The sequence below is a fragment of the Asparagus officinalis genome, chromosome 9 (assembly GCF_001876935.1).
Source record: "Asparagus officinalis chromosome 9, Aspof.V1, whole genome shotgun sequence".
Lineage (NCBI taxonomy): Eukaryota > Viridiplantae > Streptophyta > Magnoliopsida > Asparagales > Asparagaceae > Asparagus > Asparagus officinalis.
In genome coordinates this window covers 39,158,371-39,176,440 of record NC_033802.1, presented here as the reverse complement: position 1 = coordinate 39,176,440, position 18,070 = coordinate 39,158,371, and positions in this window count along the sequence as shown.

Here is an 18,070-nt window from a genome sequence, read left to right as displayed (position 1 = left end):
GCAAACGGAGGGGCCGTTTAGGGCGTGTTTGGATTTCAATAAAATTAAGGGAAATTAGGTGAGAGAAGAGAAGGAAAGGAAAGGGAGTTCCCTTCTTATTGGTTATACCCCAATTTGAGGGTAACATATTTTATATTATTAATGAGTGAACTAAGGGGAACTAGGGTGAATAACTTCATCTCCTAAATGTTCCCAAATAAGGTGAATGGTTCCCCTAACTTCTCTTCTCCCTTATTCCTCTCAATCCAAACAAGTCATTGCGCATCAAACCTTGTTTGGATATTTGAAGGACAAATTTTTAAAATAGACTGTTTTAGAAACATAATCATCAAAGTCAATCCACTTGCAATTTATTCATCAACTTCCATCTAGTTTTAATCACATCTGCAAATGTGGGTTAAAACTGGGTCAAAATTAGAAAATATTTTCTCGCGAAATCTACGAGATTCTCAATCATGTAGAGTTTAAGGGACAATTAAACTTCACGGGACTCTCAATTAAGACAGTTAACTATTTACACCCACTGCAGCGACAATAACAACTACAACTTGACATAGTTATCCACTTACACCTGCTTCGGTCGCCGGAGTTTTGATTTGTACGGAAAAATTGTTCCCCATGAGATCACTTTTAGGTTATCTAACAAGCCAAAGTCCGCTCTCACCAAGCACAATGTGGGACCCAATTTATCTAGCCCATTTGCAATCCTAAACAAATAACTGCAAATAAATTTCTCCCCCATAGCCACTGGTTTACTTATTCTACATTTATTGCAGCTCAGTATGATCTCCACAACTCTTATCTATATTGCACTTCCAATTTCAAACCACCTAATAAAAAAGTGGAAAAAAGGTAAATCACAAACAATGCAAAATCATGCCACTAGTAGAACACTAAACCCTAATTTGGACCACATAAAACTTGAAAAAACATAAACTCCAAGAATATCACATAAAACTTCCTTCAATTAGGACTTGCGCTTCTTTTCTTCAAATGTATGCATCCCTAACGTCCTTAGAGAAGTTTAAAATCAACACCCAATTGGGTTACTAGATTACTTCAATTGATAGGTTTGCACTGGATTTTGTGGAAAATCTCGAGATTGTAGTCAATTTTTGGGATTCATTTACCTCTTTTCAGCGATTGAGAAAAACAAAAAAAGAATTGCCTTGAGATTTTTGAGGGAATCACATGAAGAGGAATAATTTGGTTACTATGGATATTCTCTAGCGCCTCGTTTGGTACACGGAAATGGAGTCAAGTGAGAATGGAAGGAATGTAGGAATGGAATAAAATAGATGTTGGAATGGAATGCACATTCTCATTCTCATGTTTGGACGTGTTTAGAGAATAAAATAGGAATTGCAATCTTATTCTCATTCCCATGTTTGATATCATTTGTTCACAAGTGAGAATAAAATTTAGTTTTTTAATAATGCCCTTACAAAAACACAAAATTTTAAAAACATAAAAATATTTTAAAAATGACTAAATAATTTATTATTTTAGAAAAATAAGTTTTATAGAAATGATATTTTTCTTATAGAAATAATTTTTCAGTTGATAGTTATATTTTGGTACACCGCCTCAGCAGCAATTTCAGACTTTTAGCTTACTAATTGAAAAATAATTTTCATAGAAATAATTTTTATTATAAATAATTATAATTTCATATTTCTAACTTCTAATGCTACATGTCTATTACTTGTACAAACAGCTAATGCTACTAGCATCTCTATGCACAAACATATATAATATACTGAATTCTATATACATGCTACGTGATTTATGACTGAATTCCATGTGCATGCATGAAGAGAGAAATCGGAAGAAAACACTAAAATTTGAAGGATTAGAAAAACATGTTAACTTTTAGTTTGTATATAAAATTTCTATGAAATTTTAAATGCATCTTTAGCTTTCTAAAAATTGATTAGGAATAGAAAACATATTAACCTATAAAGTTTGAAGGAATAGAAAACATCTTAACCTCTAATCAAAATATAAAGTTTTAATCTCATCAATTAAGCATATTATTTCTTGTTGTGAGTGCTTTGAAAAAAATACTGAAAAGATTTGGCATATATACTTCAATGGAACTTCAAATCATACATCCAAAGATAAAATATTTACTAACTTAATTGCCAATAGATTACGCAACCGAGTCACTAAAAGATAAAAAATTATTGTAAAGATTAGGTAAGGATTAGCCACACATACATATTTTAAAAAGAAATAATGGTTACCTAACCGAGTCACGTCGAGTCGAAGACGAAATTTTTTTACTGCAGACGCGATGGAATTAGGGCAAAGTCGAACAAAGAATAGTATTTTAATATTTTACATCTATTTGTATATTTGTACGAGCAGCTAATGATATTATTTCTATAGAAATAATTTTTAGTATGAGATTTTATATCTATTCGTATCTTTTAAGGATGGTATAATCAGAAATTATTTGATTATTTTATTCTCACTTAAGTGGGAATATCAATTCCTTGTTAAATAGTTAGGAATGACAATTCCCACATAAAGTAAAAATTGATAAGAAGAGGGAATATCAATTCTAGCGTCTAATTACATCATGTTTGGTACGCATAAATAAAGAGTTAGAATTGCATTCCCTTCTCACTCATTCCAACATACCAAACGAGACGTAGGAGTTAACAAATCATAGTTAGATTTTAGGTTTCTTCCTTAGAACCATCTTATATTTAGGGTCAATGTGCTTAAACCACTTATATTTTCAATTTATAAGTAAACCACATATGAGGTTATTTTTCTTCTAATCAACCACCTAATCCCACTTTGCTGCTAAAAGTTTACTAAATTTGAATATTACTCACTTAATCTCATGTGTAAAGCAGTCGATGATGTGCAAGCTTTCCACAAGAGATTAAGTGATGATATTATTGGGATTTTAAGAAAGATTTAGTGGTAAGATGAGGTTAGGTGGTTGATCAAAGGAAAAACTAACTTTGTAAGTGATTTTAGATATAAACTAAAAATATAAAGTGATTTACACAAATGACCCTAAATATAAGGTGTCTTAGAGGGAAAAAACCATGAGGCCTCATTTGGCGAAGAGTTAAGGAAGAGGGATAGAAAAAGAATTAACATAGTAAGCCCATTCGATAACCCGAAGGACTAAATTATTAATCTGTTATATAAGTTTTATTTTAGCTCCTCAGGGGTTGGCTTAATTTGAGTGAGAAACACATCAGAATCAGCCAAGACTTTTTGTAAAGCTTCCCTGGTGTCTTTCGAGAGGCGCAGCAACTCATATAAAGTGATCCTCACTTGGATGTTGGCCAATTGAGCCATGACATCAGAGCGATACGGGTTATTCGAACTTTCCGATTTATCTCTTCCAATCGGTCGATTAAAACGAGACTGCTTTGAAACTTGAACCTCTTTGTGCTAAGACTCTTTCTCCTTTTGTTAGGCATTGGTTGTTGTTGGGGTTTCTGAGCAAGTGTAGGTGGAGTTGTAACCACCCCCAGTTCAGCCAACGTTTTGGCATTTGAATCAGAAGCTTCAGGATATTTTTATTGATATTCATTCCCACTCCTGGTAGCAAAGACTTTGCGTTCCTCTTCAGAAAGTGGAAAGTAAGGACGCTTTTGTTATCTTTCTCAGGGATTGCAGTAGCATGACAACATTTACCATTGTTTTTGGCCTTTTTTTTAGAAGAGGATCATGCCCACTGTTCATCTCCAAGCAGATATGGATGGACCCAAAGAACTTCGCCGTTAGGTGCAGTGTGTGGTACTAGTCCCTTCTGACACTGTCCATGAGGGTCGTTGTTCACTACCTTCATCTCTACCTTCGATACGGGCTCTGGTTGGAACCACGATAGACGGACGGAACCGAAACTAATGGACATCGCATTCACACCCACTTTTTTTCTTTGGGCTTCACAGTTATGATACCAGCATAGATCAAGGCTTGAATTCGATCTTTGAGGACATAACAATCCTTCGTAGGATGGTGGACTCTTCCATGATAAGCGCAATACTTTGGATCTAAGGTTTTCCTAGCTCCCTCTTCATTCGTGATTGGTGGCAGCTTGATCATGTTGTTATCCAAGAGATACTTGAAGGTAGCCGACACTTCATCCTCTTTAAAGGAATACTCTTTCGGGAGTCTAGGTTCTGAAGTCTTTGGTTGCCTTGAAGGTTGCTGTGCTTGATGTTGTAATTAGAATGACGACTACTGCATTGACTGCTGTTGCGGTTGTCGTTGTGATGTTTGGTGGGCATCAAAAGCAGTTGTGGGATCCTTTCCTCTGCCCCGAGGATTAAAATTCTATTTTTGAGGATTGGCTACCGGCTAACCCCTCTCAAGCTTCTTTCTCTTAAGTAAGCGTTTGGCCTGTTCACCATGCATCTTTAATTCTTTCCAGGACTTGGAAGTCATGACTCTCATGGCTTCTAGAACATCCAAAGAGAGATTATTGTGACACATTTGGAGAATGAACTCCTCCATGATCGGGCCTCGACAGTTTATTACTTTATTCCGGAAACGTTTGACGAAGTTGTCAATTGACTCTCCATCTTTTTGCTTCTCATCCAACAAAGTTTCAATTGATAATTCGGTGTCGTCATCAAAGAAATTGGTGAGGAATAAGCTTTCCATATCGTCCCAACTGTTAATGTTTCTAGGCTTAGGACGCCGGTACCAATCGAAAGCGGCCCCAAGAAGGGTGCCAACGAATGACCAGACCATCAAAGCTTCATTTCCAGAGATCATATCTAAATGAGACTTGAAATAAATCAAGTGTTGAGTGAGTGAACTTTTCCCATCAAATAGAGTGAAGTTAATCAGACTGAATTTTGGTGGATATGGAATTGACTCTCACTCCCTTGGATGTGGGCATGGAATACCCGTCTTCTTTATTTCTTGAGCTGACATCAAAGTGTTGACCTTTTTCTCCAGCTCTTTCATTTTCTTGTCCTTGTTAGACCCTAGAGGGGGTCATTAGGGTCTTATGCTAATCTAATCCGATTATATGCCAATTAAAATTAATTAACAAACTATCCTAGCAAGTATGAAATACCACAAGATATATGAGCTAGGATAAGCAATGTAAACAATGAGATATATCCTATATGATGAAATATATATGCAAGGATATATACAACAAGATATATGTATATGATGAAATATATATGCAAGGATATATACAACAAGATATATGCAAGGATATGAAACTAACACAAATGGGTAAACAATATGAGCTAGATAGTGGATCATATAAATAATGAGCTATGGACAATGGCGACAAGAAATATAAACATAAGATTAAGTGTGCCAAAGCAAACTCAAACACACGATATGATCACGGAGTTCGGACCTTCCGTCCTACGTCTCCGCTCCCCACTCCCGGGGAGAAATCCATTATCATAACCGGGTTTTCTACGTTCACCCGAATAACGTTTATACCTCACACTCGGTTTTCTAGCTAACCGGAAATTTTACAATCAACACTCTTGCAATCACACTCTACACCCTCACAAGTGTTGGACCTAGCCGTGTCTCCCTCAAGTGCTCGGTTACAACCACTTCCTAGGCTCGTCAACCGACGCCACTCCTCTTGGAACGATCCCCGACTCTCACCACACACTCCTCTCGCTGTACAAGTGTATTACAAAGTGATTCCCACGATTAGGCTCAAAATAACAAGTGATTGTTCTCTAATATGAATGAGAACACAATGAAAGCTCGCACTCAAAGTTACAATTCTCACCAACCCAAATATATTATGAATGAAAGATACAATAAGCTCAAGTGGGTGTGTGTAACAATGAGATATAAATCAAAACTAAACTCAATATAATTCTAGCTTAATAGAAATGATAATCAACAAATAATTATAAATAAAAGCTAGAGTTGAGTTTTAGGAAAACTTCACAACAGATGACAAGATGGAGAGATGGAGATTGAAGCCCAAACAAGAAGATGATCTCCTCCACTTGTGAAAACTTCTTCATAAACCAAACAAACACTAAAACACACTTAAACCCTTGTTTAAAACTTGTTTAAAACACTTCTTGGATTCATAGATAGAACTGAGGTATAATGGGGTATTTATAGAAACCCCAAAGCCAAGAGAAAGCTAAGAAAAGACCAAAAAACCACTCAGCAACGGCTCTGGAAACTAGCCGTTGGAAAGCAATGATTTGTTCGGCGGTCGACCGCGGAGGGCGACCGCGAGCAACAAAAACCAGCACTATGGCTCTGGACAAGCGACGGGCGACCGCGGCGGTCGATCGCGAAAGTTCTCTGAACTACGTACGGTCGACCGCCACGGGGGGGGGGGAGCCAACAAAACAAATTCTGAGTTCAGAACTCATGGCGGTCGACCATGGCGGTCGACCGCGAACTGATACTCAAGAAAACAGGTTTTAAAAGTGAAATGCTGATTTTAAAACATTGTTTAAAAATATCAAATAAATTCCAAAAATATAAAACTTTGGGGAATGATTGTAGACATGATAATAAATTCCAAAAAAGGACTTCCCAATTGAAAAAAATATCATCATTTTACAAAATAGGCTAAAACATGAAAGTGTAAACATGTGAATTTTGACATTTTGGTTAAACCATGTTTTAAAACTTTGCACAATGATTATGTAGACTTAATAAAATATGTATATGATTATTGTTAAGTCCAAAAACTAAGAATACAATATTTTTACAAATACAATAGAAAATGAAACATATGAGTATGTATATGAAAGTATATTGTTTCATATCTAAGTAGTTAAACCAAAACACAATAATAAATATGGAATATGTAATTTCATATTCATAAACATAAAAACCAAAACTTGTGTTGTATATATATATATGACTACATATATATACAAGGAAACCAATAAAATGTGTGTGTATATGATATTGAGCTTAGAGTATCTAACACACATAATATAAACCTAAACTAAGTTACCCAAGCTAGATCTTGATCTTCAATAAGCTCGACTTGGTACACTTGCGGATGAAGCTTGAACTTGATCTTTAACTTTGAATTGCGTAGGCTTCATTCCACAATTCCGCCAACCTCCATTGGATATGATCGTTGAAGCTCTATTCCATCCATCCTCCAACTCGTTGTTTGTCTAGAATAAATACGAAAACACAAATACTAGACAAACAATATTAGATGTAAATTGTTTGTTAAACATCATCAAAACAAGAAGGCTAACAATCTCCCCCTTTTTGATGATGACAAACAATTTACAAAAAGGATATATATGCATGAATGAAATGAACATATAAAAGATAATACACATGCATATAAACGAGGAATTGTATACTCACAATATTTCTCCCCCTTTGACAACATCAAAAAGGGGACAAAAGAGTGAAGAGAGCGAAAGCTGCCCCTATCAATAAGCATAGGTGAGTATCAAACATGTATAGGGATTGCTCCCCCCATCAAAAAACCATATAGAATATAAGAAATAAAAGATCATGGCAAACATGTGAGCAAGCATAAAAAATATGCTAAAAATCACTCACATTCAAGAGATAATGAGAACATATATAAATATATCAAGATGAACATATTGTCTCATATAAAAAAAACATAAAAACCATGTATAAAAAAAGATTTATGAAATCACAAGAAGAAAGACATGAGAATCATGTAAAAAGTTTTCAAATGAAAACAAATCAACCAATGAAATCATAAATCGCAAGTAAATCATATAAGAACATAAAACGAAATCATCATTAATTTTCAAAACTCAAGAGAGGCAATTATATCTAGCTATTGAGCTAGTATCAACCCATATAAATATTTTAGCATCCGGTAAACAAGATTTGGGAATAAACACCCAATAAATCCGGAGGGTTATATGAACACAAACCTCTTATCAAAATCAAAACAAATAATCATGAAAACAAATGATTTGATCAATTAAAAATTTGTTTTCATAATCAAAATATTTTAAGACATAATTTTCAAAACCAAGAAAAGGAAAAGTAAGAACACTAAAATTTTTGGTCTAAAATTTAAATTTGTTTTGGTACCCAAGAACTCTTGGTACCAAAAGATTTAGGGACATGACCCCTATCATTAAAGCTCAAAACCCTAGGGTTATGAACCCTCTTGGGTACATATGGTGCACTAGCACGGTCAAAGAAAATGACCCTTCCGATTGCAATTTGTGCAATGAAAGAGATCCATTTGTTTTTGTGGACCATTAGCTCGTGCACGGGAATCATTTGCAAATAAAGATTTTCTTTTAAAATTATTTTGCAAATGAGAAACATTCTTAAACAATGGTCTATTTGGAACATATTGCAACTTAGAAGCTTTTTGTATATCAAAATAAAATTTAGCAAGATGTCCAACCCTACCACAAACATCACATTTAAAAGCATGTGGTCTACTAGAAGCATTTGGCAAATGAGATTTCTTTTTCAAATCAAAACAATATTCGGCCAAATGACCAAAACGACCACAATGATCACATCTATACACATGAGCATGCTTATGATAAACAATGGGTGCATGTGTGTGTACATGTGATGAAGAAGCTACATGAGATGTACAAGGAGCATTAACATTTTTATGTTTGTGTGCATCATAGCAAAATTTAGCTATATAGCCTTTACGGCCGCGAATAAAGCACTTGTAAACTTTGCTATATATGTGTGCATGATGAGTGGATGATTTCTTAGACTTGGCACACATATCCATAAGCCTCTTATGATTATTAATGCATGTTTTTAAAGTTGAATCTAAAGATGAAATGTATTTATTCATAAGATTCCAATCTTCATTTTTAGGCACATATGCATTTTTATTAGAAGTAGAACATAAATGGTTATTTATAAAAGAAGCAGTATCATTTTGTATGTTCTCTACTTCTAACATGGCATTATCTCTTTCATGAGTTAAACTAGCAACATTTGAAGTTAAAGAAACATGATCCAATTTTAATTTTTCATTGTTTTCTTTAAGGATCATATTTTCATTAGAAATAGTTTCAAACTTAGATGCTAACAACTCATGATCGGATTTCAAATCCTCACGCTTGCTTTTTAAATCAATAAAAATTTTATGCAATAAGTTATAGGCATGTAACAATTTTTCACTAGCACAAGCAAGTTCATCACTAGATAAATCATTAGTGGTTTCAAACTCGTAAACCTCACTAGGGCTATCGCCTAGTGGCCGTGTGCATGATGCTCCTTTTGAACTTGAAGCGGGATCCTAACCTCACTAGGGCTATCGCCTAGTGGCCGTGTGCATGATGCTCCTTTTGAACTTGAAGCGGGATCCTCACAAGCTTGTCCGATCGCCTCCAAGTCCCCTTGATGTGCTTCTATAAATTTCCATAATGTATAAGCGCTATCAAAAGAATCAAGCTTGTTAGACATAAATAAATCAAATGCATTTAATAAAAATTCTAACATAAGCTTGTTCATAATAAACATCTTTTTATCATGTTTGCTCCACTTGGATTTCTCCAACGTGGGCACAATATAAGCACAATCAATGATTTCCCATAAATCGATATTTTTAGATTAAACAAATATTTTGAATCTAAAGCACCATTGAGCATAGGGGAAAATATTGAATTTAGGAGCAATACTCGAATCATAGCCTAAACAAGATGCATAATTCATATCCATAATTTGTAAAAATATGCAAGTAAGATACAAATGCAATCAAAACAAGATTAGCACAAAAAGATAACTTGGATCTTTAACTCAAGGCGATTAGACCTTAAATCAAAGAGCACCAAGCTCTGATACCAATTGTTAGACCCTAGAGGGGGTCATTAGGGTCTTATGCTAATCTAATCCGATTATATGCCAATTAAAATTAATTAACAAACTATCCTAGAAAGTATGAAATACCACAAGATATATGAGCTAGGATAAGCAATGTAAACAATGAGATATATCCTATATGATGAAATATATATGCAAGGATATATACAACAAGATATATGCAAGGATATGAAACTAACACAAATGGGTAAACAATATGAGCTAGATAGTGGATCATATAAATAATGAGCTATGGACAATGGCGACAAGAAATATAAACATAAGATTAAGTGTGCGCCAAAGCACACTCAAACACACTATATGATCACGGAGTTCGGACCTTCCGTCCTACGTCTACGTTCACCCGAATAACGTTTACACCTCACACTCGGTTTTCTAGCTAACCGAAAATTTTACAATCAACACTCTTGCAATCACACTCTACACCCTCACAAGTGTTGGACCTAGCCGTGTCTCCCTCAAGTGCTCGGTTACAACCACTTCCTAGGCTCGTCAACCGATGCCACTCCTCTTGGAACGATCCCCGACTCTCACCACACACTCCTCTCGCTGTACAAGTGTATTATAAAGTGATTCCCACGATTAGGCTCAAAATAACAAGTGATTGTTCTCTAATATGAATGAGAACACAATGAAAGCTCGCACTCAAAGTTACAATTCTCACCAACCTAAATATATTATGAATGAAAGATACAATAAGCTCAAGTGGGTGTGTGTAACAATGAGATATAAATCAAAACTAAACTCAATATAATTCTAGCTTAATAGAAATGATAATCAACAAATAATTATAAATAAAAGCTAGAGTTAAGTTTTAGGAAAACTTCACAACATATGACAAGATGGAGAGATGGAGATTGAAGCCCAAACAAGAAGATGATCTCCTCCACTTGTGAAAACTTCTTCATAAACCAAAAAAACACTAAAACACACTTAAACCCTTGTTTAAAACTTGTTTAAAACACTTCTTGGATTCATAGATAGAACTGAGATATAAGGGGGTATTTATAGAAACCCCAAAGCCAAGAGAAAGCCAAGAAAAGACCAAAAAACCACTCAGCAATGGCTCTTGAAACTAGCCGTTGGAAAGCAATGATTTGTTCGGTGGTCGACCGCCGCGGGCGGCCGCGAGCAACAAAAACCAGCACTATGGCTCTGGACAAGCGACGGTCGACCGCGGCGGTCGACCGTGAAAGTCTCTGGACTACTTACGGTCGACCGCGAGCCAACAAAACACATTCTGAGTTTTGAACTCATGGGCGGTCGACCGTGACGGTCGACTGCAAGCAGACATATGGAAATAACAGGTTTGGACAGTATTCTGATTTTAAAATACTGTTTAAAAATATCAAATAAATTCCAAAAAATATAAAACTTTGGGAAATGATTGTAGACATGATAATAAACATGCTACAATGACTGGTTTCCAAAAAGGACTCCCCAAATGAAAAATATCATCATTTTACAAAATAGGCCAAAACATGAAAGTGTAAACATGTGAATTTTAACATTTTGGTTAAACCATGTTTTGAAACTTTGCACAATGATTATGTAGACTTAATAAAATATGTATATGATTATTGTTAAGTCCAAAAACTAAGAATATAATATTTTTATAAATACAATAGAAAATGAAACATATGAGTATGTATATGAAAGTATATTGTTTCATATCTAAGTAGTTAAACCAAAACACAATAATAAATATGGAATATGTAATTTCAAATTTATAAACATAAAAACCAAAATTTGTGTTGTATATATATATGACTACATATATATACAAGGAAACCAATAAAATGTGTGTGTATATGATATTGAGCTTAGAGTATCTAACACACATAATATAAACCTAAACTAAGTTACTCAAGCTAGATCTTAATCTTCAATAAGCTCGACTTGGTACACTTGCGGATGAAGCTTGAACTTGATCTTTAACTTTGAATTGCGTAGGCTTCATTCCACAATTCCGCCAACCTCTATTGGATATGATCGTTGAAGCTCTATTCCATCCATCCTCCAACTCGTTGTTTGCCTAGAATAAATACGAAAACACAAACACTAGACAAACAACATTAGATATAAATTGTTTGTTAAACATCATCAAAACAAGAAGGCCAACAGTCCTCTCCCGTACTTTTCTTCTGGGGATGTTAAGGATGTTCAACTGGACCACCCCCAGCGTTATTGTTATTGGGAGGAGGATTGGTCAAGATGTGCTCATCTACCTATGAATCACTGTCGACTGTATTCGATTGAACCGGAGCAGTATTATATCGGCTAGACTCAGCCCGCTGACTTGACTCAGGCTACTGACGAGATTGTTGAGTTTGAAATTCTCTCATCTGTTACATAGTCAACTCCATCTCTATTTTCATCTCAGCTCTAATTTCTTCTCGCTGCTTAGTCAGAGCTTCTTGCAGCATTTGAGCTAATTGATCAGGTGTTATGGTGAATACCTCTCTAGCTTGTCCTACACTGGACATTGTGTCGTCGGAGGCAACTGCAAAACAAGTATCTGAGAGCTCCTCATCTGAAGACAACCCTTCGTGTATTCTTCTTTAGTCTCTATGTCTAATGTCCCTTAGCTATAGCCGTGACATTCTATGAGAGAGCTCCTGATCAACTCTTCCTCCTGGAGAAAAAGCAAGATCAGAATTGGTTGAATGTCGTTTTCCTCTATCTGTCATATTAATAGTGACCTCTGGAAGCTCATCCTCTTGAACGACAGATCTTCTCTTGCGGAAATACCTCGGCTTGGGCTTTGATGTTTCAGTAGAAAGTCTTTGGTGTTAGACCCTAATGCTACTAGGAAAGAACCCTAGAGGGGGGTGAATAGGGTTTATGCTAATATAATTCGATTTAATATCAATTAAAACTAATTAACAAGTTATCCTAGCAAATAAGATATGCAAGGATAAGCAATATAAACAAGGGTAAAATAAACAAAAACAAACAAGAGTGATAGTGCACAAATAAACCAATACAAATACAAACAAATAATCACGGAGTTCGGTCCTTCTGACCTAAATCTCCGCTTCGCACTCCTGGGGAGAAATCCACTATCACACCGGGTTTTCAACGCTCACCTGAAAACGTTTATACCTCACAATATCGGTTTTCAACGCTCACTGATCAACGTTCACAATCACTCACAATGTAACTACACAAATCTCACCTCAAGTGTTGGCCTCTCACGTGTCTCCCTCGAGTGCTCAGAATTACTACCTCTCACTAGGCTTTACTACCAACGTCACTCCTCTTGGGACCGACCATGTCTCTCACCTCTACACTCCTCTTGATGTATTTGTGCAATACAAAGTAAATCCTCACAATTAAGCTCTCAATACAAATAAATTGTTCTCTACAATGGATGAGAATACAATGTAGGCTCACTCTCTAAGTCACAAACCCACAACCCTAAATAATACTATGTATACAAATACAATAAGCTCAATAGGTTGTGTGTGAACAAAGAGTATAATAAAAAAATCTAAACTCAATATAAATCTAGCTCAAAAAAATGATAATCAAATAATTATATATAAATGTAAAACTAGATTGAGTTTAGAAACACTTCTCTAAAGATGACAAGAGAGAGAGAGAGAGAGAGAGAGATGAGTTGAATGTCCAAACACAAATAATGATCTCCTCAAGCTCTTGTAAAAATTTCTTAACAAACAAACTTGTAAACAAACTTTGAAACCCTTAAACTCTTTTAGAAACTTTCTTAAACTTGTATAGAAACTCTCTTGGATGGATTATAAGTGTTGAGGGATGATGGGGTATATATAGGAAACCCCAAAGCCAAGAAAAATACCAAAATACCATAAAATGACAAATTTGAAAAACTATCCGTTATACGCTGAAAACATGTCATCAGTCGACTGATGAAGATGACCGTTGAACAGTTTTGGCAGATTCTAGAATTTTTACATATCTGAATTTCTAAAATTAATTAAAAATAGTAAATCAACTCTAAAAATCATGAAATTTTAAGGAATGGTTATAAACATGTATATGAACATGTTAGAGAAATAATTTATGAAATATCACTTCCCATTTATGATAAATAAATGTTTGAACATAGATATTATAGATTCTAAAAACTACTGAAACATCTGATTTTATAAAATCAATTCATTATAGTAAATCAGCTCCAAAAATAATAAAATTTTGGGAAATGATTATAAACATGTAATAGAATATTTTAGAAAATGAATTTTTCAAAATGCGTTTCTAATTGAGAAATATCATTTATTTTGTAAACCGTTCAAAAAATCAAAAACGTTAAATACTCGATTTTGACAAAACAATTTCAAACAAGTTTGCAAATCCTTTTGAATTGATTAATAGACTTAGGAAAATATGTAAGATAGTTATATTTAGTCTATAATCTAAAAACACGATATTTTCACAAAAATGATGTGTAATGAGATAAATCCACAATTTGTGCGTACGTGTATGAAATGAGCTTAAAGTATCTACACACATAGTATTAACCCTAAACTTATTTACCCAATCTTGATTGATTTTCAATGAGCTTGTCTTGGATATGGATGAAGCTTGATCTTGAATTTTAGTTTGAATTACAAATGGCTTCATACCGATATTCCTTCCATCCTCCAATGGATATGATCGTGAAAGCTCAATGTCATCCAACCTCCGACTGATTGTTTGCCTAGAATAAATAAGAAAACACAAACACTAGACAAACAATATTATTTATAAATTATTTGTAAAAACATCATCAAAATAAAAAGGCCAACATTTGGAATATAGAGACTCTTGATGATGAGGCTTTGGAGCAGCTACATTCAGATAACGCTACTTTGATGAGCCTCTCACATGCACAATGAGGACTCGTTTCTCGAACAGTTTTCTTTCGAGACTTATTCTTACCTTTAGCTTGATAGTACAACTCGTTGGTATGATGACCTGAGCAACCTATTGACTGTTAGTGTGGTTGGGCCTTGTTGACATTCTCAAGACGACTTGATGCCGCCTTTGAGTGATCCAAGGTCATACCATGAGTCACACGTTTAGAATTACCCCTTTTGTGGTACAGGGTTTTAACGGGCTCCTGAGTTCTGATACGAACTCCCAAGCGTATGGAAATTGGAATTTCCTCTTCCCGGGATTGCTTTGACTTGGTGGGAGGATGCGAACAACCCCCTGCATGAGAAGTCACTTAGGATTTATTCACCGGACCCAAGCGTTCTTTGACTGGAGCTTTGCCTTGATCCTCGTGCAAAGGACCAAGGCGATCCACCATTGTAATTCTGAACTTTGACAGGTCAGGAGTGACCCAAGGCTTCGTTGGTGGAGTAGCAGATGTGGTTGCAGCAGACGAGCGAGGAGCAGACATCAATGGAGTCGAAGGAGAGCCCTCCTCAGATATGGCTCCCTTTGCCGAGACAGCTGCTAGTGTCTCGGATAAGGCACCTTTGTCCGAGACACTCGCAAGTGTCTCGGTTGAAGGAGGTATTTCACGATTCTGATTTTTGCGCAAGTTTAGATTTTAAGATCCACACTTTACGAGTTCTCTGTGATTCTTTGGGCACAATTTCCTTCTTCCCTTCTTATGTTTGTTGCAAGAGGGCACGAGCACGAGTGGCATTTGCACGACGCTTTTGAATGCGCTCTTTGAGGGTCGAACATGCTCTTTTGACGAGAAATCATTCCTTCGTCATTAACCTAGTAGAAATATAAGTGGTTTGTCATTGAGGCAAATGGACCACTCGTTGTTTCCTTGACTCTAGATCCGCGTAGTAGCGAACCACGTTGACTTGTTCCACGGCCTTAGCTATTTGACGAGCGCGACGCTAACCTTGTCTCTGATGAGCCCTCTTCGTTAATGCTAGCGAACTTTGATTCAGTGACTCCTTAACTGGAGAGAGTTTTTGATGTTATTGATTATCGGAGAAGGGCTGTAACGGAAAGCCTCAACAACAATCGGGCGAGAGTCTTCACCCGTAGCCTTCATTGGAGTTGAAGACTGGAAAACCTTCTTTAAAGATGAAATCTTCCTACATTTGCGAGGTAAGGAAGATCTTGAGGATGAGGATGATAGATATTCATCAAACTTTGCTTGATCGAATTCATTTGCGAGGTAAGGAAGATCTTGAGGATGAGGATGATAGATATTCATCAAACTTTGCTTGATCGAATTCATACTCGACCGTGGATTCAACCGATCTTGATCGGTTGCAACACGACGGTCTCGGCAGCAAGACCGTTGGCTCCCACTGTGGTCGCCAGTGTGTTTGCGTCAAAAATTAGTTTATTTATTAAACCCATTACAAATAGTTTATCGAATACAATGAATTCTGAGAAACAAGCCTTTTTATAGGACCTCTCGTTACAAACAAACAACTTTCTAGAAACACACGTAGGAACGTTTATCATTCGCTGCTTGCGTAGGATCTTTGCATGTGCCGGGGGTGCGTTAGCCTATGGACGATCGAATCACAGATGCAAGTTGAACCGTGAATAAGGCTTAAGTTTGATGTTTCATTTTAGAAACAAAGATAGAAGTTAATATCTTAGCAAAGTAAGATAAAACACTCTTCTCGAGATTAAGTCAAAGCTTAGATATCAAGGAATCGTAAGAGCTCTGAAAGGTTTGCACGTGATGAAGCTTCTCTCTCTCCCTTGCTTAGAATGCTCAAATCTCTGCTCTATTCTACTCAATTTGCACGTGATGAAGCTTCTCTCTCTCCCTTGCTTAGAATGCTCAAATCTCTGCTCTATTCTACTCAATAATGCTCCGTAATGCTCCCTCCTACTAAGTAATGCTCCCTCCTCCTAAGTAATGCTCCTAGGAAGGTATTTATAACACATAAGAACTGTAACTGTAGTCAGGAGTTGAAACAAAACAAGTCAACAAAATCCCTATTTTCGAGACAATCGCGGCTATCTCGAAAACAGGGTTAGTTCCTGTCCATTTTGTAATCGTTCCCACTACTCTTTAATGCTATTATTTTAGTAGTTATTGGCATGATTTTCGCTTGTAACGTCTCTCCCACGATTATGGATGGTCCCTAGTTGTTATGAAGGCACGTGGATTGCCCAAAACTCGAGAAAACCGTCACCAAGTCCACTCTAGTTTTCGAGACAGTCGCAAGTGTTTCAGAAACTGTGATTTGCCTTTATAGCTTCTGAGACAGCCGCAAGTATTTCGGAAACTATGATTTGCTTTCATAGCTTCCGAGATAGCCGCAACTGTTTCAGAAACTATGAGTCTTCTCATAGTTTCTGAGACACGTTTTGTGCCTTAAAACTTGTGTGATGCGCTTCTTGTACATTCCTTAGTTGATCTTTGGCTCTGAATGATCTTTTATAACTTAGATAATGACATTTATTGCCTTCTCTTCATCTTGAACTATGTGTGATACCCTATAGGCAATTTTTTGACGCCTACAGATATCCCTCCAAAGTGTTTCAGCCTCATTCTTTCATAGAGGAGGCTAGAATACTTTGGATATGATATGCCTAGCCTTCAATTCTTTAACTTCTTCAGCTTTTGGTCTATTCAGTATTTTGTCGAATAGCCAAAATTCTTCTGGTGTTGTGATGCGGCATAATTATGTACCAAAATTGCAAGTGCACAATTGATCAAGTTATAGTATAAAAAATATCGATCCCACGAGGAATGTGATTTTAAGAGATTATTAGAAATGATTCTTATGTTTTGTGCATGACAATTAGGAATAAAGAATAAGTGTGAATGTGATGAGTGATTATTGTGAATATATGCAAAAGATAATAAATTGAATTTTAGAGAAGAAAGAATCAAAGAATAAATGAAATCACAAGGCAAGAAATATGAATTAATAAAATCAAGAAATAAAACTAAGAATGAAAAGAAAATTTAAGAAAGTCAAGATGGAGGATTCAAAAGAGGTAAGAAATCTAGAATATAATCCACTAACCAATTTCAATTACAAAATATAAACTATTCTCTTTTTATCATATTTCAACTTAGATTTATTAAGCATAGATTATCAAACCATTTAAGGAAAGTGTAACCTATCAAATTATCATCTAAGTTAAAATTACTATTCATGATAAGAACAACAACATGATAATAATCCTAGAATTCATAAGCATAACCTATCAAACCATTTAAGATAAGCATAGATTATCAAATTCTTCTTCTACCGATTAGTTCTCTAGTTGATTATCCTAAACATGAACATTTTAAGTACAAGAGAATAATTCATACAATATAAAGGAAATTAGACTAGTTTCATACAAT